Source organism: Notamacropus eugenii, chromosome 4 (assembly GCF_028372415.1).
Source record: "Notamacropus eugenii isolate mMacEug1 chromosome 4, mMacEug1.pri_v2, whole genome shotgun sequence".
Taxonomy (NCBI): Eukaryota; Metazoa; Chordata; class Mammalia; order Diprotodontia; family Macropodidae; genus Notamacropus; species Notamacropus eugenii.
The window spans coordinates 109,431,877-109,459,539 of record NC_092875.1 but is presented as its reverse complement, the minus strand read 5'-3'; the positions used below and the strand labels follow the sequence as shown (position 1 = coordinate 109,459,539).

Below are 27,663 nucleotides of genomic sequence, written 5' to 3'. Positions count from 1 at the left end.
TTGAGAATGTACTTTGTTTTGTTGCACTGACTGAACTGTGCTCCTCACATACAATCCCATAAAAGAAAGCTCTCAAGAGCAGGTGGTGAATTTAAGTCAAATTGAGTAGAATTTGTTATATATTGTTAGAGCTAGAAAAGAGTCGAATTCCCTCATTTTCCAGAAGAAGCAATGAGGGACCAGGAAGGGAAAGCAATTTGCTCAGTGACTGCACCATGAGGTAAGTCTTCTGCCTCCCTGCTCCGTTCTTCTCATTGCACCACATTACATTTCTATCTCTATGACTGGGAAATTACAAATTACCCAGTCACATGGGTGCTAATGTAGAAGTGGGTTGTTTTTTTTTATTGTTCAGTTGTTTTTCATTTGTGTCTGACACTTCATGACCATATTTAGAGTTTTCTTGGCAAAGATGTGAGAATGCTGTGCCATTTCCTTCTCCAGTTCATTTTACACATGAGGAACCTGAGGCAAACTGGGTTAAGTGACTTAGTCAGGGTCACACAATAAGTGTCTAAGGCCAGATTTGAACTCAGGAAGATGAGATCCTGACTTCAGACCCAACACTCTATTCATTGTGCTACCTACTTGCCTGAAAGTAAGTGATACCTAACTTAACTAGAACTTCCTTTACCTGAACTGCTAACTTTAGGTTTATCATTGCTCAGCTTTCCTAGGAATAGTATTCAAAGACTAAGTGTTCAGGTAGTGATTCCCTCAGCCATTCTCCCATATATACCCCAGCAGCACTGGTGCATCATCATCTAAAGTGGGGAAATTCTAAAAACACAATGAATTTGAATTTTTATTTAATTTCCATGATACAATACATTCAGTACAAATCAGACAAAGAGGTACATCCAGACCCCTCTGATCTTGCATTCTAAGAAGTCGGGTAATAATGAGGTCTCATGTGTGTGTAGGAATTCTAACTTTCAAAGCATCTTCTTTACTTTCTCAATCAATTTTCCCATCACACCTGTGGGGGGAAATGTAGAAGAGTCATTATTATGATTCAACAGGTGAGCCATCCTAGGCTTTAGAGAGTTTAAATTTGGAATAATATAGATCTAGATGACCTGTTTATGGTGTTTTTCACTGATGAAAGAAACAAATAATTGTCCGTGGGCTGGCCTGGAAACAGCATTGTCAAATGGCTTTCCCAAGAATCTCTTCTTTCTTCTGAAACTCCCTGCGAGGGAAGGAACAGACTCTTCATTGCTGTTTTCTTCAGAGCTTAAGCTCCTGGTTTCTAAACCAGTGGGAGGCAAAGGCCATTCATGGTGACTGTCTTCACACAGTGCTCCATTCTCCTGGCACCTGGATCTACTCCAGAACCTGTGACTCTCATTGAAGTTTGCAGCAGCCATACACTCAGCAGCCATACACTGATCACAGGAGCACAGAAGCTTCTCACACAGATTCTGTCCTCTACCTAAGGAAGCAAAGGGAAAACCATGGACAGGTCAAAATGTTAGATCCTTGTCACCAAGAATAATTCTTGAGTATATAGTAAAACTTTATCTTTTACCAAGCCTTTCTTTACAATAGCCTTGGGACACAGGGAGTATGATATTATCACCCCCATTTTAAAGATAAGGAAACTGAATCTCAGACAGCTACATGACTTGCCTGTTGCTAGAAAGTAACTGGCAGTACCTGGATTCAAACTCGGATCTTCTCAGATTTGAAGTTGAGCACTCTTTCTACTTCATCAACTCTTACAAAGAAATTTGTTAATTAGAATGCTTCTTTAAGCATAATTTTGTATTATATAATGTGTGGAAATGGAATCCCCTGCTGGATTACAAACTCCCTGAGGAGTTGGAAGACACTTTGGAGATAGTCTTGTCTAGCCCCTGCCTAAAGCAAAGCTCTCATCTATAGCTACTTTAACAGGTGAGCAGACAGCCTGTGCTTGAACGCTCCCACTCATGGAGAACTCCCACACTAACTTACAAAACAGCTTAGTCCACTTAAGCATGACACTCACATTTAGGAAACTTTTATGTTTTTCCAATGTATTCTTCCTTATGAATTCTACTCAGTAGTCCTAGTTTTGCCTTCTAGGGGCAAGTAAAAGAAAACTTTGATTTGTCTTCTGCATGACAGCCCTTAATAGATTTGAAGATCCCTGTTTCTTCATCTAATTTGGTCTTCTTTTCTGCAGTCTAAACATCTCCAATTCCTTTAGCCAGTCATGTAGTAAGGCTTTCAGTTCCCTTACCATCCTAGTCACATTTCTCTGGACATGACCCAACTCATCTGAGGTCTTTGTGTTATGTGATGCAGAGAACTAGGCACAATCAACCAGCTGTATTATGACTGGTGTGGAGGAAGACAGAATGATCACCTCCCTTACTCAGCATACTGGTCTTTCCCAATTTGTATGTGTGCTAGAACCAAGTATAGTTATCTTTACACAATAGGTACTGAATAAATAATTAACTGAATTTATTGAATTTCAAGGTGGGATAGGACTGGCATTTGCCCTATTTGGACATAGTCATGTCTCAAGGCTTCCCTGTATATCAGATAGAGATTCACAGTTACTACTAGGCGCAGATGAAAACGATAAGTGCCAACGTACATTGTAACTATAAAGCCTTCCCCACCAACCAGCATGTACTTTCTCCTCCTCCACTTCCCAGCTTGCTTTTATATATTCTCTTCACAGGCTGGAATGGAAGCCCCTTGAAGGCACACGCTTTCTTTTTAATTGTATTTGTATCACTAGCACTTGGCACAGGATGTATGTATGTATCGTTTATCTCTCCATCTGTCCTCTCTTGAAAGAGTTACAGGAATGCAAACTATAATTATTCATCGTATTGTAAGTATTTCCCCTGGTAGCCTAAGCTGCCCTTCATATGTGAGTTCTTTGATCAGATCCTGATTATCAGTTCTCATCTCTGAACCATTCCAGGCTTCTTTCTCTCTTACATATAGCCTTTGGTTTAGCCAAATTTATTCACTGAGCTTTGTCTTGTACTTTCTCCACTCTGCATTTTTTTCACTTGCAAAACTTTCTTTTCCAGCTCCCCCAAATCTTTGCATTTCTAAATCCTATCCATTTTTGAAAAGTCAATTCAAATCTCATCCACGAAGATTTTCCCCAATGAAACTTTCCAAGTCCGATCCTTACTTTTCACCTTTTGCTACCTGGCTTCTACCCTTGTCATTCAACTGAAACAAACATGATACTTTTATACCAGGTCCAACTCCAATTTTACTTCTTCCATGAAGACTTCTCTGATGATCTCAGCTGAAAGGGATCTCTCCTCTCTTTGATCACCTGAAAACAATTCTGCTAGGCTTTGCTAAATTGCTACCCTGCTGGAAACACTGTCTTTGCCACTCATTTGACCCATGGCATATGATGCTTTGTATTGTAAATTCTTATTTGTCTATGTGTGCTCCTTGATGGCAGGACTCTTTCTATTTTTTCCTTTTTATGCTCAGAGTTGAGCACTGTTTAAAGTGCATGATAGGTACGGAAGGAATGTTGATTGGTTGAGTATCTCCTCTGCCATATGACCAGTGACTTAGGGACAGGGGCTCTCCATTCTTGGAACAATAGACCCTTACATTGAATGTCATCACAGAGGTAGCCTACACCACTCTACCCCTGAGCAGCCTATCCTGTTTCCTCTATAGATTCCCCAGTAAGTGGTCATCCCATTTCTACTTAAATGCTTCCATTGACAGGGAAATTGTTATAACCTGAGGAGGTGACTCATTTCACTTAAATTTCCACTCAAATTTCCCTAATATTTCTCCTCAATCTGCCTGTTTGCAATTTCTTTCAGTTGTTTTTAGTTCTGTCTTCTTAGGTGAAGCAAAGCAAGTATAACCCTTCAGCATGAGGCTTCTGAATAGCCTTCAAGGTTTTAGCTTTGCTTCTGTCCTCCATGTTTTCCACTCAGATGAGTCCTTAAGCAGGAATCTGGGTATTTGGAAGTTATAGACGAGCATTAGGAAAGGGGGAAAATTGAGAGGGATTAGATGCTACAGCACAGGAATATTAAAAGCTATAAAAGCAAAGTTCACATGCTATATATCTCTCTACAGTTTATAAAAATGGCTTATTCATAACTGCCTTGTGAAAAATGTAAGGCAGAAATTATTACTTCCAGTTTACAGATGATTAAACTAAGGCCCAAAAAAGGTATTAAAGCAGAAAGAAGACTGGACTTGGGACCTAAAGAGACTCATTCAAATACCTGCTCTGCCAGTTACTCTGTGTGATCCTGGGCAAGTCTCATGTGACATTCAGAAGGGTATTTCTCTACTTTGGGGGTTGGAGACATCCTTCCCTAGGATCTAGATTGCGCAACTTGGGTTTGGGCTCAAATATTGAGGTTTAATTTTCTCATATATAGCATGAAAGACAATGATATTAGAAGCTCAACATGATAGTTGGCAGGAAAAAGTTTGCAAATATTAAAATTGATGGCTTTTTGGAGAAAATGTCTTCATTTTTCAAATAAGGGTTGACTTAGATAACCCCTAAAGTCCATTCCACCTCAATATGGTGTTAAATGTCTTTCAGGTGTAATCTCTTCTCTCACCCAAGGCCTCTCCTAGCTTCTAGTCTTTTTTATTTTTATAATCAACCATTTCAGGGACCTGGAAATATTTCACTATGAAACAATGTACCGATAATACCTCAATAGACATAAAATGTGGATAAATCTTCAGAGACAAGATTTTCATATATTCAGCAGAGATTCAGATCCCATAATGATGTGCTCCCTGCCTCTTCTGAGGCTGAAAAGAAAACAAATTCTTAAGACATGACACCTGTCTTCTCACCAAGGACAAACTATTGTGATTTTAGCAGGTGTAAGCATAGGATTCCTAATGTTCTGACAATGCTCTCCTCTGCTAGGGAGATTCAATAAGGGAATCAAGGGAATCTGCAGACACAGGTGGCATGGGAAATATTCTGCTAAAGAAAAAATGTGACCCCTAATATTGCAGATCTACTTAAAGCCAAGAGAATTCCATTCCAGAACTCGAGTATTCAATTGCTTAGTTAAGAGTTATAAGAAATTTTAGACTTGTAAAATGTGAAAGAGTCTGTAAGATATCTTATTCAACCTGCCAATTTTGAATATTAAAGACTCAAGGCCCAGAAAGGTCAGCCAGCTAGTAAGTGTAAGATCCCAGACTTGAGCCAAGGCTCACTCCTTCTCAGCTCTTTGTGGTTTCTGCTATACGTCTTCTTGGTATTGTTCACTTGTATCTGGCTGTGGCCATGTGGACCACACAATCCATGGGGTTTTCTTGGCAAAGATAATGGATTGGTTTGCCATTTCCAAACCCCAGTGGATTGAGGAAAATGGAGGTTAAGTGAATTGCCCAGGGTGATAGAGCTGGTAGGGTCTGGGGCTGAATTTGTACTCAGGTCTTCCGATCCCAGGCTCAACACTCTATGTACTGATAGATACACTACTCCCTGCTTTGACATAGACTTATCATATGAAAATTGACCAGGTCTATATCCCATTCACAGCCTTCCCAATTCCCCTAATGGACAACTAGAAACCAGAGAAAATCAAATAAGGTCCAAGTGTTCATGTATTCACTTCTTCCCCACACATGATTGCATAAGAACAGGGTCTTCAGAAAGAAAATCCCCTTACCTTGGGAATAAATTGTAGAGTTTTCAGCTCCATACAAAGAGAAGATTTTCTAATAATGAGGGCTGTCCAAAATGCAATGAGATTCCTCAGGTCATCCTAGGTGATCTTCATCATGGTGGTGATCTTCAAAGGTTTAAGATAATCATCGATTGGGGATATTGGCTTTATATTCATTTTTTTTTTGGATGTGTAACTAGTCACTTTATTGAGATGTAAATGGTGGTAATTTTTGGGTAAAACTTATGGCCAGATAACCAAAATATACGTGCACTGAAAGATTGGAAAGGTCATGCACACAGTTCCCAGATGTGGGGAAGCCAAGTTGGCTTAGCTCTCATTGTCACTGTGCCCAAGGGTGTGCTTGTCAAAAAGATAATCCTCTGTGCTAGAATCTGGGGTGCCCATTTTGCAAAGGTTGGCTATGTGATCACCCAGTTGTCTGATGGACTTTACCTGTTCATCCAAATAGTGGGTTTAGATGAAATCACATAAATGGGGTCATTCTTGTCATTTGTCAGCTTGTGCAATTCCAGTAATGAGTGATTGACATTTTTTTCCAAGTGCAGAGCGTATTCCACTGCATTCAACCCACTCTTTCAGTCACCTTGGTGTGGCTTCTTCATATCTTGCAGGAAGATGGGGCTGCCAAGCTGGTTCCGGAGTTTCATCAGCTTCTCAGCATGCTGTCTTTCCTCCTGAGACTGGTAGGGGAAGTAGTTCCCAAAGTTCTTCAATGCTACTTCATCTTGGTGTAAGTAGTAAGACATGGAGAGTTAGACATGGGAGGCATAGAGTTCCCTTTTGATCTAGCAGTTGATGGCTGCTTCCAAGTCCTGGTGGTAGTTCTGCTGCACCTGATAGGGGGCTGATGTGGTCATGGCAGCAGTGGAGGCTGTGCAGTGGGTGGGGTTGAAGTTGGGGAAGTGGTAGAGGCAGCGATGGCAGCTGAGGCCAGGGGCCAGGAGGTGGGGGTGGCTGAGCTGCTTCTGCTGCATCAAAGGGAGGAGGGAACGAAGTGTTGGTTAGTGGAGGTGTAGGTGGACAGGTACGTAAGGGCAGCTCTGGGAAGAAATCGAGGAGTGGGTTCTGTATAAGCACTGTGGAAGGAGGAAACCTCAGAGACTCCCTTTCCCTGCTCTTCTGGTCGATTGGGTGTATTGTTGAAGAGTCTCTTTGTTGATGAATTATATGAATTATTTCGAAGAAACTTTGGGTTTTCCTTCCAATATTGACTCTGTGACTTGGCAAAAATAAAAGGTTGAAATCGTTTAGCTGTTCAAAAGGAGCATGATTGTGAGTTCAGGGTTCTTTCAGCATCCCTTCAACATCACATGTATTGGCAGCCATGTATGTAGGTGTAGGTCAATTCTTGATTTTAAAGCTTTAGAAAAGGCCAGTGTTGTTGCTATGATTAAATGCCTGTTCTAGATAAAACTTAGCACTTAGGAAAGTAGATTAAATTCAATTGTTAGGCTGTTAGCACAATAGCTAGACCTGGAAAATGTCACTGTTGGAGTTCATATGACAGCAAAACTTGCATGAGTAGGTGTATTTAGTTGCAAAGAGCTTCTCTGGAATGTGTTTCCGTGTGGAGCAGGAGGATGCTTTTGGAGGAGGGATTCTTATCTTAGAGTGACTTTCTTGGAAGTGGGGATTTTTACAAGGATCTCTTGGAAGGTTTTTGTTTGTTTGTTTATGTGTCTTTGTTTTTGGGTTTTTGTTTTCGTTTTTTTTTTGTTTCTGGATGTAATTTTCCAGATAAAGTGAAATTTCAATGTGTCTGACTGTGGCTGATCACACCAATATGAGCTCCAAATGCTCTACCACAGGTGGGGCACAGAGAGTCCATGTGAATATTTGGGGTAAACATTCCAAATTTTTGAATCCTGTGTTTGGTTTGTGCTGTCTCTACCTGCTTTGCTCAAAGTGCACAGCACACTTTCTGATGTGGGCATGCCATGCTGAGTGGTCCTCTTCCAGTGTTTCCAATGTTGCACAGTCAAATCTAAAGTTCTTGAGAGTGTTCTGGTATCGTTTCTTCTGGCCACCATTTGATCTCCTGCCCCATGAGAATTCTCCATAATATAGTATTTTTGGGAAGCTAACATTTTGCATTCACACATCTTGGCCAGCTCTTCACAGTTGCACCCTCGGAAGCATAGTTTGAATATTTGGCAGCTCAGCTCAAGGAAGGTCTTCAATGTCTGCTACCTTATTCTGCCAGGTGATCCTCAGAATCTTCCTAAGACAGTTACAATGGAAGCAATTCAGTTTCTTGGCATGGTATTGGTAAACTGTTCATGTTTCACAAGCACGCCACAATGAGGTCAGCGCAATAGCTCTGCAGACTTTCAATTTGGTAGTGCGTCTGATACCTCTTCTCTCCCAAATTTTTCTTCAGAGCCTTCCAAACACTGAGCAAGCTCTGTCAGTGTGTGCATCAACCTCATTGTCAATGTGTTCATCCCTGAAAGTACACTACCAAGATAAGTGAACTTATTCACAGCTTTCAAAAGTTCTCCATTTGTTATAACTTATAGTTCCATGTACAGATAGTGTGGTGGTGGCTGATGGAGCACCTGTGTTTCCTTGGTATGAATTATTAGGCCAAAATTAGCACAGGCAACAGAGAATTGATCCATGCTTTGTTGCATCTCAGCTTCAAAGGCTGCATTGTGTGCACAATCATCTGAAACAGAAAATCATGCATCAACACTCCCTCCACGTTGGTCTTGTCTTGCAGCCTTTTCAAATTGAAGAACTTACCATCAGTATGGTAGTTGACCTTGATGCCATGCTCATCCTCACTGAAAGCATTAGTCAACATGGCTGACAACATCCTGTTAATAATCATTGGCACAAACACACAGCCCTGTTTCACTCCAATAGTGACTGGGAAGTCACGAGAGCTTTGTCCATTGTCCAGAACCAGGGCAAATGTGCCATCGTGAAATTGACATACAATATTGATGAACTTCTTTGGGCAATCAAATTTTGACATAACTTTCCATAAGCCTCACCAGTAACAGTGTCAAAGGCCTTGTTCAGATTTACAAATGGTATCCATCAACATACTCATCATAACAAATGCAAGCATAGTTTTCATCCACAGAATAGAAATGCATCAGGTGCCTTTTGAATGAAGCAAGACATGATGAAGAATATTTGCTGAACTCAGTTCAATTTAGTTCAATTAAACAAATATTAACTATGCAAACTAAATGAAGCCAGGAAGCCTTTGTCAATGAAAGTTTGTGTAGGTCAATGGAGAGAACATCTGATTGCATATCAGAAGCCTGTGCTTGAATTCTGGATCCCTGCTATTAAAGCACCATGTGACATTCAGAAAGACATTTCTCCACTTTGAGGATTGGAGTCATCCTTCCCTAGGAGCCAGTTTGCAGAACTTGGATTTGGGTTCACATACCAAGCTTTAATTTTCTTATCTGTAGCATGAAGACGACAGCATTAGCAGCTCAACATGATTGTTGAGAGGACAAATTTTCAAATATTAAAATTTATGGTGTTTTGGAGAAAATTTCTGCATTTTTGAAATAAGGTTGGCTTAGGTAACCACTAAAGTCCATTCCACCACACTGTGGTGTTAAATTTCTTTCATGTGTAGTCTCTTCTCTCACCCAAGGTCTCTTCTGGCTTCTAGTATTTTTTATTTTTTCAATCAACCATTGCAAGAACCTGGAAATATTTCACTCTGACACAATGTACCGATTATATCTCAATAGATACAAAATGTGGATAAATCTTCAGAGACAAGATTTTCATGTATTCAGCAGAGATTCAGACTTGATAATGACATGTCCCCTGGCTCTTTAGAGTCTGAAAAGAAAAGAAATTCTTAAGATATGATACCTGCCTTATCACCAAGGACAAACTATTGTGATTTTAGCAGGTGTAAGCACAGGATTCCTAATGCTCTGACAATGCTCTCCTCTGCTAGGGAGATTCAATAAGGGAATCAAGGGAATCTGCAGACACAGGTGGCATGGGAAATATTCTACTAAAGGGAAAACGTGACACCTACCATTGTAGATCTACTTAAAGCCACGAGAGTTCTATAGCAGGAATGTAATATTTAATTGCTCAGTTAAGAAGTGAAAGAAATTTTAGACTTGTAAAATGTGAAAGAGTCCTTAAGATCTCTTATTCAACCTGCCAATTTTGAATATTAAAGGCTCAAGGCCGAGAAAGTTCACCCAGGCAGTAACTGTAAGATCCCAAACTTGAGCCTGAGCCCACTCCTTCTCACCTCTTTGTAATTTTTGCTATACCTCTTCTTGGTATTTTTCACTTGTGTCTGACTGTGGCCATGTGGAACATACAGTCCATGAGGTTTTCTTGGCAAAGGCAATGGAGTGGTTTGTTGTTTCCTAACCCCAGTGAATTAAGGCAAATGGTGGTTAAATGAATTGCCCAGGTTGATAGAGGTGGTAGGGTCTGAGGCTGAATTTGTACTCAGGTCTTCTGATCCCAGGCTCAACACTCTATCTCCTGATAGATCCCCTACTCCCTGCTTTAATTTAGCCTTATCATATGAAAATTGACCAGGTCTATATCCCATTCACAGCCTTCCCTGTCCCCCTAGGGGACAAGCAGAAACCAGAGAAATCAATTAAGCTCCAAATGTTAATGTATTCACTCCTTCCCCAAACATGATTGCATATGAACAGGGTGCTCCAGAAACAAAATCCACTTACCTTAAGGAATAAATTGGAGAGTTTTCAGCTCCATGCAAAGAGAAGTCTTTCTAATAATGAGGGCTGTCCAAAATGCAGTGAGATTCTCCAGGTCATCTTGGGTGATCTTTATCATTGTGGTGATTTTTAAAGATTTGTGATAAGCATTGATTGGGGATATTGGCTTGTTTTTCTTTTTCTTTTTCTTTTTTTTTTTTTCTTGTTCCATTAGTAACTAGTCACCTTATTGAGATGTAAATGGTGGTAGTTTTTTGGTACAAATTCTGGCCAGATAACCAACACATGCATGAACTGAAATACAGTAAGAGTCATGCCCACAGTTCCCAGGTCTGGGGGAAGTCAGGTATGACTTAGCTCTCATTGTCACTGTCTCCAGGGCTGTGCTTGTCAAAAAGACATTCCTCCATGCCAGAATCTGGGGCCCCCATTTTGCCCGGGTTGTTTACGGGATCACCCAGTTGTGTGATGGACTTTACCTGTTCTCCTAAGTAGTGGATTGCAATGAAATCACATGAATGAGGGTCATTCTTGTCAGTTGTTAGCTTGTGCAATTTCAGTAATGACTGACTGAGATTTTTTTCCAAGTGCAGAGCACACTCCATTACTTTCAGCCCACTCTCCCAGTCACCTTGGTGTGGCTTCTTGATGTCTTGCAGAAAGATGGGGCTGCCAAGCTGGTTCTGGAGTTTCCCCTACTGGGACTGGTAGAGGAAATACTTTGCAAAGTTCTTCAGCGCTACATCATCTTGGTCAAAGTAGTAAGACATGGAGAGTTAGACATAGGAATAGTAGAGCTCCTGTTTGATATAGTGTTTGATGGTGGCCTCCAAATCCTGGTGGTAGTTCTGCCTCATCTGAGAATGGGCCAATGTGGTCATGGCAGGGGTGGAGGCTGTGTAGTGGCTGGGGCTGAAGTTGAGCAGGTGGTGGAGGTAGCAAAGGCAGCTGAAGCCAGGGACCAGGGGCTGGGGGTGGCTGAGCTGCTTCTGCTGCATGGAAGGGAGGATGGACTAAGTGTTGGTCAGTGGAGGTGTAGGTGGACAAGTGGGTAATGGCAGCTCTGGATAGAAATGGAGCAGCGGGTTCTGTATAAGCACTGTTGATATAGGAAACCTCAGAGACTCCCTTTCCCTGCTCTTCTGGTCGGTTGGGAGTATTGTTGAAGAGTTTCTTTGTTGATGAGTTGTATGAAGTATTTCAGAGGAACTTGGGGTTTTCCTTCCAATATTGCTTCTGTGACTACGGAAAAATAAAAGGTTGAAATCATTTAGCTGGCAAAGAGGAGCATGGATTGTGAGTTTGGGATTCTTTCAGCATCCCTTCAACATCACAGGATATTGGTGGCCATGTCTTTAGCTGTAGGTCAATTCTTGGTTTTAAAGCTTTAGAAAAGGCCAGTGTTGTTTGTATGATTAAATACCTATTCTAGACAAAACTTAGTACTTAGGCAGCTAGATAAAAATTCAGTTGTTAGGCTGTTAGCACAAGAGCTCGCCTTGGAAAATGTCATTGTCGGAGTTCATATGAAAGCAAAACTTGCAGGAGTAGGTGTATTTAGTTGCAAAGAGCTTCTCTGGAATTTGTTTCCGTGTGGAGCAGGAGGATGCTTTTGGAACAGGGATTCTTGTCTTAGAGTGACATTCTTGGAAGTGGGGATTTTTGCAAGGATCTCTTGGAAGGTTTTTGTTTATTTGTTTTATTTATGTTTCTTTGTTTTTGGGGGGTTTTTGTTCGTTTTTGTTTCTGGATGGAATTTCCAAGATAAAGTGGAATTTCAATGTGTCTGACTGTGCTGATCACACCAATATGAGCTCAGAATGCTCTACCACAGGTGGGGCACAGAGAGTCCATGTGAATATTTGGGGTAAATATTCCAAATTTCCGCATCCTGTGTTTGCTTTGTGCTGTCTCTAGCCTGCTTTGCTCAAAGTGCACAGCACCCTTTCTGATGTGGGCATGCCATGCTGAGTCGTCCTCTTCCAGTGTCTCCAATGTTGCACAGTCAAATCCAAAGTTCTTGAGAGTGTCCTGGCATCATTCCTTCAGGCCACCATGCGATCTCCTGCCTCTTGCAAATTCTCCATAAAAAAGTCTTTTTGGCAAGTCAACGTTATGCATTCAAACATCTTGGCCAGCCCATCAGAGTTGCACCTTCTCAAGCATAGTTTGAATACTTGGTAATTGAATTCTAGCAAGGACTTAAGTGTCTCCTAACCTATCCTACCAGGTGATCCTCAGAATCTTCCTAAGATAGTTCCAATGGAAGCGATTCAGTTTCTTGACAAGGCACTGGTAGACTTTCCTTGTTTCACAAGGACACAACAATGAGGTCATCACAATGCCTTTGTAGAGTTTAAGTTTGGTCGTCAGTCTGATACCTCTTCTTTCCCAAACTTTTCTTCAGAGCCTTCCAAACACTGAGCTAGCTCTGTCAATGTGCGCATCCACCTCATTGTCAATGTGTTCATCCCTGGAAAGTACACTACCAAGATAAGTGAACTTACTCACAGCTTTCAAAACTTCTCCAATTGTTGTAACCAATGGTTTCACTTACAAATAGTGTGGAGGTGGCTGATGGAGCACCTGTGTTTTTTGGCATCAATTATTAGGCCAAAATTAGCACAAGCAACAGAGAATTGATCCGTGTTTTGTTGCATCTCACCTTCAGAGGCTGCATCGAGTACACAATCATCTGCAAACTGAAAATTATGCTCCAACACTCCCTCCACTTTGTTCTTGGCTTGTAGCCTTTTCAAATTGAAGAACTTGTCATCAGTACAGTTGTAGACCTTGAGGTTATGCTCATCCTCATTGAAAACATTAGTCAACATGGTTGAAAACATCATGCTAATAAGCATGGGAACAAGTATACAGCCCTGTTTCACTCCACCGGTGAGTGGGAAGTCCTGAGAGCTTTGCCCATTGTCCAGAAGCAAGGAAAACATGCCATGGTGAAATTGATATAAAATATTGATGAACTTCTTTGGGCAATCAAATTTTGACATAACTTTCCTTAATCCCTCGCCAGTAACAGTGTCAAAGGCATTGGTCATATCTACAAATGGTATCCATCAACATACTCATCAGAACAAATGGAAGCATAATTTTCATCAACAGAATAGAAATGAATCAGCTGCCTGTTGAATGAAACAAGACATGATGAAGAGTATTTGCTCAACTCAGTTCAATTCAGTTCAATTTAAGAAATATCAATCATGCAACCTCAATGTAGCCAGGATGCCTTTGTCAATGGAAGTCTGTGTAGGTCAGTGGAGAGAACATTTGATTGCATAGCAGAAGCCTGTCCTTGAATTCTGGATCCCAGCTGTTAAAGTACCATGTGACATTCAGAAAGACATTTCTCCACTTTGAGGGTTGGAGTCATTCTTCCCTAGGAGCTGGTTTGCAGAATTTAGATTTGGGCTCAAATACCCAGGTTTAATTTTCTCATCTTCTGCAGCATGAAGACAATGACATTGGAAGCTCAACATGATTGTTAGGAGGACAAAGTTTGCAAATATTAAAATTTATGTTTTTTTTGTAGAAAATTTCTTCATTTTTCAAATAAGAGTTGACTGAGATAACCCTTAATGTCCATACCACCACACTATGGTGTTAAATTTCTTTCAAGTGTAATCTGTTCTCTCACCCAAGGTCTCTTCTGGCTTCTAGTAATTTTTATTTTCATAATTGACCTCTGCAGGAACCTGGAAATATTTCACTCTGACACAACGTACCAACAATATCTCAATAGATATAAAATGTGGATAAATCTTCAGAGACAAGATTTTTATATATTCAGCAGAGATTCAGAGCTGATAATGACATGTCCCCTGGTTCTTTTGAGGCTGAAAAGAAAAGAAATTCTTAAGTCATGATACTTGTCTTGTCACCAAGCACAAACTATTGTGAGTTCAGCAGGTGAAAGCATAGTATTCCTAATGCCCTGAAAATGCTGTCCTCTGGTAGGTAGCTTAAGTAAGGGTATCAAGGGAATCTACAGACACAGGTGGCATGGGAAATATTCTACTAAAGAGAAAACAGGACACCTACCATTGTTAGATCTATTTAAAACCAAGAGAATTCCACAGCAGAACTGTAGTATTTAATTGCTCAGTGAAGAAGTGTAAGAAATTTTAGACTTGTAAAATGTGAAAGAATCCTTAAGATCTCTTATTCAACCTGTCAATTTTGAATATTAAAGACTCAAGGCCCAGAAAGGTCACCTAGAGGGTAAGTGTAAGATCTCAGACGTGAGCCTGGGCCCACACTTTCTCAGCTCCTTGTGTTCTCTGCTCTACCTCTTCTTGCTATTGTTCACTTGTGTCTGACTGTGGCCATGTGGACCATACAGTCTTTGGGGTTTTCTTGGCAAAAATAATGGAGTGGTTTGCCATTTCCAAACCCCAGTAGATTAAGGAAACTGGAGGTTAAGTGAATTGCCCAGGGTGATAGAGTTGGTAGGGCCTGAGGTTGAATTTGTACTCAGGTCTTCTGATCCCAGACTCAACTCTCTATGTACTGATAGATGCCCTACTCCCCGATTTGATACAGCCTTATCATAGGATAATTGACCAGGTATATATCCCATTCATGGCCTTCCCTATTCCCCTAAGGGACAACCAGAAACTAGAGAAAATCAAATAAGCTCCAAGTGTTCATGTATTCACCCCTTCCCCAGACATGATTGCATAAGAACAGGGTCTTCAGAAAGAAAATCCCCTTACCTCAGGGAATAAATTGTAGAGTTTTCAGCTCCATGCAAAGAGAAGACTTTCTAGTAATGAGGGCTGTCCAAAATGCAATGAGATTCCTGAGGTCATCCTGGGTGATCATCATTGTGGTGATCTTTAAAGGTTTCAGATAAGCATCGATTAGGGATATTGGCTTGATATTAGTTTTTTTTTTTTTTTTGCATGAGAAACTAGTCACTTCATTGAGATGTAAATGTGGTAATTTTTTGGTACAACTTATGGCTAGATAACCAAAATATACGTGCACTGAAAGATAGGAAGGGTCATGCACACAGTTCCCAGATGTGGGGGAAGCCAGGTTGGCTGAGCTCTCATTGTTACTGTCCCCAAGGATGTGCTTGTCAAAAAGATATTCCTCTGTGGTAGAATCTGGGGTGCCCATTTTGCCCAGGTTGGCCACGTGACCACCCAGTTGTGTGATGGACTTTACCTGTTCGTCCCATAGTGGGTATCAATGAAATCACATAAATGGGGTCATTCTTGTCATTTGTTAACTTGTACAATTCCAGTAATGACTGACTGACATTTTTTTCCAAGTACAGAGGACATTCCACTGCATTCAGCCTACTCTTTCAGTCACCTTGGTGTGACTTCTTGATGTGTTGCAGGAAGATGGGGCTGCCAAGCTGGTTCTGGAGTTTCATCAGCTACTCAGCCTGCTCCCTTTCCTCCTGAGACTGGTAGAGGAAGTACTTCACAAAGTTCTTCAATGATACATCATCTTGGTGTAAGTAGTAAGACATGGAGAGATAGACATGGGAGGCATAGAGTTCCCGTTTGATCTAGCAGTTGATGGCAGCTTGCAAGTCCTGGTGGTAGTTCTGCTGCACCTGAGAGGAGGCCGATTGTTGTCATGGCAGCAGTGGAGGCTGTGCAGTGGCTGGGGCTGAAGTTGGGGAAGTTGTAGAGGCAGCTATGGCAGCTGAAGCCAGGATCCAGGAGCTCGGGGCAGGTGAGCTGCTTCTGCTGAATCAAAGGGAGGAGGGAGGAAGTGTTGGTTATTGGAGGTGTAGGTGAACAGGTAGGTAAGGGCACCTCTGGGGAAAAATGGAGGAGTGGGTTCTGTATAAGCACTGTGGAAGTAGGAAACCTCAGAGACTCCCTTTCCCTACTCTTCTGGTCCATTGGGAGTATTGTTGAAGAGTCTCTTTGTTGATGAGTTATATGAATTATTTCAAGGGAACCTGGAGTTTTCCTTCCAATATTGATTCTGCGACTCTGGAAAAATAAAAGTTTGAAATCATTTACCTGGCCAAGAGGAGCATGGATTGTGAGTTCATGGTTCTTTCAGCATCCCTTCAACATCACAGGATATTGGAGGCCATATATTTAGCTGTAGGTCAATTCTTGGTTTTAAAGCTTTAGAAAAGTCTCATGTTGTTTCAATGATTAAATACCTGTTCTAGACAAAACTTAGTACATAGGAAACTAGATGAAAATTCAGTCGTTAGGCTGTTAGCACAATAGCTAGCCCTGGAAAATGTCACTGTTGGAGTCAATATGAAAGGAAAACTTGCATGAGTAGGTGTATTTAGCTGCAAAGAGCCTCTCTAGAATCTTTTTCCATGTGGAGCAGGAGGATCCCTTTAGAAGAGGGATTCTTTTTTTATAGTGACATTCTTCAAAGTGGGGAATTTTAAAAGGATGCTCTTGGAAGAAGGCTTTTTCTTTTTTAGTTTTTATGACTTTGGTTTTTTGGGTTTTTTTGTTTTTTTTGGATGCAATTTCCAAGATGAAATGGAATTTTAGTGTGTCTGACTGTGGCTGAATACACCAATATGAACTGACAATGCTCTGCTACAGGTGGGACTCAGAGAGTCCATGTGAATATTTGAGGTGAATATTCCAAATTTCTGCTTCCTGCATTTGCTTTGTGCTGCCTCAATCCTGCTTTGCTCAAAGCGTACGGCACCCTTTCTGATGTGGGCCTACCATGCTGAGCCGTCCTGTGCCAGTGTCTCCAATGTTGCATAGATAAATCCACAGTTTTTGAGAGTGTACTGATATCATTCCCTGTGGCCACCATGTGATCTCCTGTCCCATGTGAAATCTCCATATAATAATCATTTTGGCAAGCTAACATTTGGCATTCAAACATCTAGGCCACCCCATCAGAGTTGCACCCTCTCAAGCATAGTTTGAATACTTGGTAATTCAGTTCTAGCAAGGACTCCAGTATCTCCTACCTTATCCTGCCATGTGATCCTCAGAATCTTCCTAAGATAATTCCAATGGAAATGATTCAGTTTCTTGGCATGGCACTGGTAGACTTTCCTTGTTTCAGAAGCACACAACAATGAGGTCATCACAATGGCTCTGTAGACTTTCAGCGTGGTAGTCAGTCTGATACCTCTTCTCTCCCAAACTTTTCTTCAGAGCCTCCCGAACACTGAGCGAACTCTAGAAATGTGTGCATCAACCTCATTGTCAATGCGTTCATCCTTGGAAAGTACAGTACCAAGAGAAGCGAACTTATTCACAGCTTTCAAAACTCCTCCATTTGTTGTAACTGATGCTTTCATGTACAGATAGTGTGGTGGTGCCTGATGGAACACCTGTGTTTCTTTGGTATTAATTAATAGGCCAAAATTAGCACAAGCAACAGAGAATTGATCCATGCTTTGTTGCATCTCAGCTTCAGAGGCAGCACTGAGTCCACAATCATCTGAAAACAGAAAATAATGCTCCAAAACTCCCTCCACTTTGGTCTTGGCTTTTAGTCTTTTCAAATTGAAGAATTTGCCATCAGTACAGTAGTAGACCTTGAGGTCGTGCTAATCCTCATTGAAAGCATTACTCAACATGGCGGAAAACATCATGCTAATAAGCATGGGAAGAAGCAGACAGCCCTGTTTCACTCCACTGGTGACTAGGAAGTCACGAGAGCTTTGTCCATTGTCCAGAACCAGAGCAAACATGCCATCACAAAATTGACATACAATATTGTTGAACTTCTTTGGGCAATCAAATTTTGACTTAACTTTCCTTAATCCCTCACCAGTAACAGTGTCAAAGGCCTTGGTCAGATCTACAAATGTTATCCATCAACATACTGATCAGAACAAATGCAAGCATAGCTTTCATCCACAGAATAGAAATGAATCAGCTGCCTGTTGAATGAAGGAAGACATGATGAAAAATATTTGCTGAACTCAGTTCAATTCAGTTCAATTAAACAAATATTATTTATGAAAACTAAATGCAGCTAGGAAGCCTTTGTCAGTGGAAGTCTGTGTAGGTCAGTGGCGACAACACTTGATTGCATATCAGAAGCTTGTCCTTGAATTCTAGATTCCAGCTATTAAAGTACCATATGACATTCAGAAAGGTATTTCTCCACTTTGAGGTTTGGAGTCATCCTTCCCTACTACCTGGTTTGCAGAACTTGGATTTGGGCTCAAATACCCAGGTTTAATTTTCTCATCTGTAGCATGAAAACAATGTCATTAGCAGCTCAACATGATTGTTAGAAGGAAAACATTTGCAAATATTAAAATTTTTGGTTTTTTGGAGAAAATTTCTTCATTTTTCAAATAAGCGTTGACTTCCATAACCCCTAAAGTCCATTCCACCACAACATCATGTTAAATTCTTTCAAGTGTAATCTACTCTCTCACCCAAGGTCTCTTCTGTCTTCTAGGAATTTTCATTTTAATAATAAACCATTGCAGGAACCTGGAAATATTTCACTCTGACACAATGTACCGATAATACCTCAACAGACATAAAATGTGGAAAAATCTTCAGAGATAAGATTTTCATATATTCAGTAGAGATGCAGACCTGATAATGACTTGTTCCCTGGCTCTTCTGAGGCTGAAAAGAAAAGAAATTCTTTAGACATGACACCTGTCTTATCACCAAGGACAAACTATTGTGAGTTCAGCAGGTGAAAGCATAGGATTTCTGATGCCCTGACAATGCTGTCCTCTGCTAGGGAGCTTAGGTAAGGGAATCAAGGGAATCTGCAGACATAGGTGGGAAGGGAAATATTCTACTAAAGAGAAAACAGGACACCTACCCTTGTTAGATCTACTTAAAACCAAGAGAATTCCATAGCAGGAATGTAGTATTCAATTGCTCAGTTAAGAATTTAAAGAAATTTTAGAGTTGTAAAATGTGTAAGAGTTCTTAAGCTCTCTTATTCAACCTGTCAGTTTTCAATATTAGAGACTCAAGGCCCAGAAAGGTCACCCAGCTAGTAAGTGTAAGATCTCAGACTTGAGCCCGGGCCCACATTTTCTCAGCTCTTTGTGTTCTCTGCTATAACTCTTCTGGGTGCTGCTCACTTGTATCTGACTATGGGCATGTGGACCATACAGTCCATGGAATTTTCTTGGCAAAAATAATGGAGTGGTTTGCCATTTCCAAACCCCAGTGGATTAAGGAAAGTGAAGATTAAGTGAATTGTTCAGGGTGATAGAGCTGGTAGGGTCTGAGGCTGAATTTGTACTCAGGTCTTCCGATCCCAGGCTCAACACTCTATCTACTGATAAATACCCTACTCCCTGCTTTAACATAGCCTTATCATATGAAAATTTGCCAGGTCTATGTCCCATTCACAGCCTTCCCTATTCCCCTAAGGGACAACCAGAAACCAGAGAAACTCAACTAAGCTCCAAGTGTTCATGTATTAACCCCTTCCCAGACATGATTGCAACATGAACAGAGTCTTCAGAATCAAAATCCACTTACCTTAGGGAATAAATTGTAGAGTTTTCAGCTCCAAGCAAAGAGAAAGCTTTCTAGTAATGAGTGGTGTCCAAAATGCAATGGGATTCTTCAGGTCATCCTGGGTGATCTTCATCATTTTGGTGATATTGAAAGGTCTGAGATAAGCATTGATTGGGGATATTAGGATTGTTTTTCATTTTTTTTGTTTGTTTTACTTTTTTTTTCTTATTACCTAGTCACTTTACTGAGATGTATATGGTGGTAGTTTTTTGGTAGAAAGTACGGCCAGATAACCAAAATATGCGTGCACTGAAAGGCATTAAAAGTCATGCCCACATTTCCCAGGTGTGTGGGAAGCCAGGCTGGCTTAGCTCTCATTGTCACTGTGCCCAAGAGTGTGCTTGTCAAAAAGATATTCCTCTGTGCTAGAATCTGGGGCCCCCATCTTGCCCAGGTTGGCCACTTGATCACCCAGTTGTTTGATGGACTTTACCTGTTCGTCCCATAGTGGGTTTCGATGAAATCACATACATGGGGTCATTCTTGTCATTTGTCAGCTTGTGCAATTCCAGTAATGATTGATTGACATTTTTTTCCAAGTGCAAAGCACATACCACTGCATTCAGCCCACCCTTTCAGTCACCTTGGTGTGACTTCTTGATGTGTTGCAGGAAGATGGGCTACCAAGCTGGTTCTGGAGTTTCATCAGCTTCTCAGCATGCTCCCTTTCCTCTTGAGACTGGTAGAGGAAGTACTTCACAAATTTCATCAATGCTACATCATCTTGGTGTAAGTAGTAAGACATGGAGATTTAGACATAGGAGGCGTAGATTTCCCATTTGATCTATCAGTTGATGGCAGCTTCCAAGTCCTGGTGGTAGTTCTGCTGCACCTGAGAGGGGGCCGACATGGTCATGGCAGCAGTGGAGGCTGTGCAGTGGCTGGGGCTGTAGTTGGGGAAGCAGTAGAGGTGCAATGGCAGCTGAGACCAGGGGCCAGGAGGTGGGGGTGGCTGAGCTGCTTCTGCTGCATCAAAGGGAGGAGGGACAAAGCATTGGTTAGTGGAGGTGGAGGTGGACAGGTAGGTAAGGGCACCTCTGAGGAGCAATCGAGGAGTGGGTTCTGTATAAGCACTGTGGAAGGAGGAAACCTCAGAGACTCCCTGTCCTTGCTCTTCTGGTCCATTGGGGGTATTGTTGAAGAGTCTCTTTGTTGATGAGTTATATGAATTATTTCAGAGGAACTTGGGGTTTTCCTTCCAATATTGATTCTGTGACTGGGAAAAATAAAAGGCTGAAATCGTTCAGGTGGCAAAGAGGAACATGATTGTGAGTTCAGGATTCTTTCAGCATCCCTTCAACATCACAGGATATTGGCGGCCATGTATTTAGCTGTAGATCAATTCTTTGTTTTAAAGCTTTAGAAAAGGCTCCTGTTGTTTCTATGATTAAATGCCTGTTCTAGACAAAGGTTAGTACTTTGGAAACTAGATAAAAATTCAGTTGTTAGGCTGTTAGCACAATAGCCAGCCCTGGAAAATGTCACTGTTGGAGTCAATATGAAAGCAAAACTTGCATGAGTAGGTGTATTTAGTTGCAAAGAGCCTCTCAGGAATCTGTTTACATGTGGAACAGGAGGATGCGTTTGAAAGAGGGATTCTTTTTTTACAGTGACATTCTTGGAAGTGGGGATTTTTACAATGATGCTCTTGGAAGGTTTTTTTTGTTTTTTGTTTTTCTTTTTTTAGGAATGCTAAGTCGTCAACTAAGAAGCAATATTTTAGCTGGACATTTGGGTTGGGAGAAGGGAGAAAAGAGAGAAAGGGAGTCAGTAAAGCTTTGGAGATCATACAGTAAAAACGTAGTCAATGTTGAATTTGCGTATAAAATGCAACCTTGGGAAGACCAACACATAAGAGCATCGGGCAACGTTTCACTGAGTAATCTCTTCTCATCTGTCTTGTTTGTGTTCCAAGGCACACTGGCAATGTCTACTGCCTGGAGGAGCCTGGAAAGCCTGTAGCAATGAATTTCCCTTCAGAATTGTGTCCCAGCTGACCACATTCAGGGCACCCAAAAGAGCAGAAGTTTTCTTTGCAGTCTGTTATCATGCTGAATTCAGCCTCACAAGTCACTTTGGTATTTGGCTGGCCATTGTACATTATCTGGGCAGGCCTGAGAATGGCATTGTTTTGGTTGCCAAGGCGAAGTTGCCCCATCTTGTTCTCTCCAAATGGAAACATGAAGTCAGTTTCTGTCAAAGCCAGAGTGTGTTTCCTACCACAGTCAGTGGACTCCATCACTTCCTTGCTGAGCACTTCCATGAATGTGGGGGCTTCCACTCTCTTGGTATCACCATGTCCCATCTGCCACTTCTCATTTCGATTCCAGCTCCACAGCTTTCCTTCTGTGTCGATGAGTTGACTGTGACCAGCACAGGGGTCAGAGACCATTGTCCAAACCTGGATCCTGTACAGACAGCCATTTCTGTGTGGCCCCCATAAGTTTTGCCTTAGATTGCTGTAAGAAGTTTGCTGTTTAGTCACTTCCTCCTGACCAATGAGGACCCAGTTGGTCAACCCCAATATCCAAAGCTGCCCTCTGCATTTAAAGCCTAGTTTGGGGGTGGGGGAGTTAATGGAGAGAGGGAAAAAGCCTGTGTCTCTCACTCCTGGCCCCCAGTCATGATCCTCTCCTTTGTGTGCTCCACCTCTGTGATGACCAAGAAGGAGTTTTACAAGGATGCTGGAGATTCTTGGAGGAGGAGGTTGAAGCAGGGGAAGACAGTGACATGGCGTTTGACATCCCAGCAGAGGCCTCCTGGATTTAAAGATTTTATGGCTTGTGAGAATCCTCCTCCCCTCTTGCTGAGGCCAGGAGAATAACACCCAGGCAGCTGAACTGACTCAGTTCCTAGAGGTCCCCAGTGCCTGAGGCCCTGGCTTGAGACATAGTTGTACCACCTTCCTTCTGTCCAGGAACACCCCACCACCCAAGTTGGGAGCAGTGGAGACAGAAGCTCCAAACCCTCCGTGTATCTGAGGTGATCAACAAAGGTGAGCCAGACAGCAAGGTGAGCGACCTTTAGTGGAGAGCAGAGGAGCAAGTTACTACCCTTCCATGTTCCCCTGCAGCTGAGGGTTGAGACAGGGCTAGACTCATAACCTTCAGTACCTACAGATTGAGAGAAGGTGTGGTGTTTTCCCTTGGGACATGGGCACTGAAAGATTTTGGTGTTAATGAGTTTTCCTGAACTTACCCTATTAGCTAGCTCTTTCCATTCCTAGATTATTTATATACCTATCAACATCTATATCCATATCCCTATCTACATCTCTATATTCATATCTATATCTATGCACATATATTCATATCCATATCTATGTCTATGTCCCTATCTATATATCTCAGTCTAATCTCCATGTTTCTATTTCCATATCTCTGTCCAATCTGTATCTTTACCTATATTTATCTATATCTACATTCTTGTCCATATCTATAGCTAATCTCTATCTGTATCTACATATCTATATCAGGGTATCAATATTCATATCCATATTTATATCTGAGTCCCTATCTATTTCCCTGTCTAACCTGTGTACATTCCTATTTCCATATATATATATATATATTCAATCTATACCTGTACCTATACCTATCTTCACGTATATTTATATTCATGTTCACGTCAATATCACATCTATATCTATATTTGTTTGTATCTATATCCATATCTCTATCTGTATCTATCTATATCATATCTGTATGTGTATCTATATCCATGTGCATATCTTTATATCCCTATTCATATGTAACTTGTATCTCAAATGTATATCTATATTCATGTCCATATCTATATCTAATCTCTATTTACAACTGTATCTACCTATATCCATACATAAACATACACATGCACCAGTATGTAAGTCTGCCACAGGTATGTGTATGTACATATTTTCTTTCCATGGATTTAAATTCTTAACACCTGTTCAAGGACAAGACAAGAGATTGTGAAGTAATGACAAAAGTTTCCTTGGTTAATGTGTTTTTCTTCCATTACATATTTGATCATAATATCCCCTTCCCCTCACACTGTAGATCCACCTAGGCTTTTTAAAAGCAGTAAAGAAAAAAATATATTTTGTCACGTTTTTTTCTCTCATTTGCATAAATATTCAGTTGCTAAACTCAGCTCACTCTGTGGGGGGGAGTTCAAGATTTCTGGCAGGAGAGATAATCAGAAATGATCTCAATTCTTTCCTAAGAAAATTTCTAAAATGACGTGAGGGGTGGTTGCTTTCTTTTAAAAATCTGTTTTAAATTCTCAGTAAGAACCAAGAAGGGATATTTATTAAAACATATAATTTTTTCATCCTAACTTACATAAAGCAGTCTTTGTGCTCCTGTGTATGACTCTTTAGTTAAAGAAGTTTCCTCATTAAATACCTTTGCTTTCTCATTTTCCCATATTTATTGATGAATATAGGAGTGAAATACTTCTCCCCATCCATTTCAGGGAGAAATGGGAGAAAACAACACCAAAAATCACTATTCCTTTTTGTATCCTCTGTAAAATGTATGTTTCCTTGTTTTCTGCTAAATCTACTTTTCTATGAAATGAGGGCAATGAGGTGGCTGCTGGGCTGGAGTCAAGGCTACCTAAGTTCAAACCTGGCCCCTGGCAGTTTACTGGTGTGTCCTGGGCAAGACAGTAAAATGAAAGTAGTAATACCCATATCCTACAGTTGTTGTGACGATCAAAGGAAATATTGGTTAAGAGATTAGCACAGTGTCTTGCTCGTAGTGGTGCTTAATCCAAAGTGTGGGGAAATGAAATTGATGGTTTCTCACACACACACACACACACACACACACACACACACACACACAAACACATTTACTAGAAGAAATTAGAGGTATATAAAGTCATTGCCAAGGACTGAACCAATGAATTTCATATGTGTATGTATGTACACCATCATATATTTAAATGTCTTATGATTTCTATTATTTTAGTCAGAAAAATCTTCTGGTAGAATAAAGCATATGTATACGAATACAGAAAACTAAATATATGTTACTCATTATTTGAGTACTCATTATCTGAGGCCTCAAAATTATAAGGCTCCATGTTGTTGGAGCCTGGCTTTGTTTGATGGTAGCTGATTAGGCAATGCCCAGGGAGAAAACTTCTACCAATCAGAGGATCAGCAATTATCTTGAAGTTTATAGTGACAGAATATTGCCCAGAGGATTGAAAGGTGAAGTTGACTGTCTAGTGTGTTTTATTGGCAGAATCTGAACTCAGACTTTCTTGTTCCAGAGTCCAGTCTGTTATCCTGCCTCCCCTGGAAGTTCCTGAAGGAAACCACAATTGTAACATGAATATATGTTCCCGAATTCACCACCTATAAAATTAGGTGCTACCATCCCCACTTAACACTAACATATTTCCAACAACATCCTGCTTTGTCTTTGTCTGATCAGGTGACCCTGGACAAGTCATTTTTCCTTTATTGCCTTAAGTGTAAAATGGGGATGATAATAGCAGCTCCCTCTCCCAGTTGTGGGAATCACATGAAGTAATTGTAAACTGCTCATCAAGGGCTTAGCATTGTGCCTGGCACAGAGTTAATTGCTACGTAAATGGGAGTTATTCTTATCATCACCATTATTATTTCTACATACAGGAAAAGAACCAAGCCCCACCATTACACTGTTGCAAGCTTCAGGGAGTTTCCTATGTGCTACTTGCACTTATACCACTAGGCGTCAGCAGTGGGTCTAATGCCAGACACCCTCAGACCTAGAGCCACACCCCTTGAACTGAAAGCACTTTGAGAGCCCTATTCCTGACTGGAGGAGACCAAGGGCTAACCCTCAGATTTTGTCCCACTAATGTTTGCTTGAAATGTGTTCCATTTGTGTATGGTTAGTTTTCTTATTGCTTTGCAGTCCCCTCTAACTTACTCTTACCAGGACATAAGAGGCATCTATTTAGCATTTGCTGATAATAAATGGGGAAGAGTCCCTGAATGCCAATTCAACTGTTTTTCTATTTTAAGTAAACAAGTGCTTTTCACCACTACCATGTGATGGCAAACATTGATAATGACATGGCGCCTCTTTGGAGCAATACGTTTATCTCCTCCACAGTCACTCATCTTTGAGTCCCAACTCGTGAACCAGCCTTTTCACATGCAACACAAAGACAGAAGCACCTTCTCCCTCATACAAAAAAGCACTGATGAACTAAGCAGAGGTTCCTGAGTATTCTCCAAGGAAACCCTCAAATTGTACAACTCACTCCTGCAAGTATTCCAACAACACAACTTTGTGATGTTCCATTTTCAGGAATTATAGAAGATCAAAAACTGGTCACTTGACCATTTGAATTAACTTCCTAAATTTCTCCACCTCAGTTCTCTGCCAATGTGATTTTATTTCAATGACATATAATCACAGACTGAAAGGTCCCTTGGTCAAGGCAGGCTCACCCCTGAACGTGTCCATCGCTTCCCTTAATGAATTTCTCAAAATATTTTGTTGACAGCCTCATTATCATGAGCAGTTATTGTCAAGGGAGAATCAGAGAATTTCCAAATTAAAAGAAACCCAGTCACCACTTAATTCAAACTACATACTTGATAACATATGATGATTGTCACTTAACTGTCAACCTCTGGTTAAAGACTTCCAACAAGACCTTCCACTACCAACAATGGCAGTCATTCCACTTTTGGATAGCTCCAATTCCTTCAGCATTTTTCTTTAGCTCAAACTCAAATTTAGGCTTAATGTATACATTGATTTCAGGTCTGCCCTTGGGGGTCAAACAAAACAAATCTAATTTCTCTTGCATATTTTGGGCCTTTCATGTACTTAAAGAGAATTATTCTATTACTTCCTGTTCCAATCTTGCCAGGATAAACACTTTAACCACTTGTTCAGCCAATCTCAAGGTATCATGTGTTACAAGCTATTTATTATGAAAATTAACCATATCTGGATACTGTCCTGCCCATCAACATCCTTCTGAAAATGTGGGCTTCAGCAAAGAACACCAGACTATTCTTTGGATTTGACCAAGGGATGACCACCTCCTTATTCCAAAAGCTTTACCTCTCTTTACATTACAAATTCACTAATCCTCTCAGATCTTTTCCCAGGCAAACTGCTCAATATATAGTACCTCAGAATTTTATTTCTGAAATACAAGTGTCAGATTTACAATATTGAAATTAATCTTATTATAATAAGCACAATATTCAAAGCCAATTAAGATCCCTTCCATTCTTTCTTTTCCTTTTAAAAAAATATCAGGACAGTATTTATTCTTCTGAAAGCCTTCCTTTGCTAAACAGTCTTACAAATATCAGTGACTGGTTCAGCAATCTTACCTAGCAACTGTATCAGTTCCCAGGGATGTACTTTTCTTAGGCTCCACGATTCTAATTCATCAAGGATATGTCTGACATCTTTACTTAATTTGCTAATGAAATAAATTTGTATAAATTTATGAATATAGAGTATATGTTTCCTAATTGGTACCAATTTGCTAATGAGCCATCTTGATTCTGTCCCTTCTTCTTCAAAGGTTTCTCAAGCAGAGAAAAATAAAAGAGTAATAACTGGGCAGCTCTGTCTTTTTTCTACCTTTGTCCAGTTTTATCTCATCTGCTCTGGGTAATGGGCAGCAATCCCTAGTTTCATCTTCATCTGAGACTTTCCCTTCTGATCCTTCCCCTTGCCATGACCGTTTCTCTTCAGTTGATGAGGGCTCCTCTTGTCTTGATAGCTCTCTTGGTCCACTCTCAATTCCTGCTTTGATTCTCTTCGCAAAGACGTCTGCTACGTTGTACGTAGGCAACAT

The 27,663-nt window shown here is 40.8% G+C and overlaps 1 long non-coding RNA gene and 1 pseudogene across 1 annotated transcript in view; one reads left to right on the top strand and one right to left on the bottom strand.

Annotated features, from left to right (window-relative positions):
• Positions 1–796: 796 nt before the first annotated feature.
• On the bottom strand, positions 797–27,663 carry LOC140498714 (protein RCC2 pseudogene; annotated as a pseudogene).
• The window catches only part of LOC140500485 (uncharacterized), a 32,792-nt gene continuing 11,438 nt past the window's right edge, over positions 6,310–27,663 (top strand). The window contains exons 1-2 of the long non-coding RNA XR_011965758.1: positions 6,310–6,399; positions 15,726–15,844. This is a non-coding gene — a long non-coding RNA (uncharacterized lncRNA). The remainder of the gene's footprint in view (positions 6,400–15,725; positions 15,845–27,663) is intronic.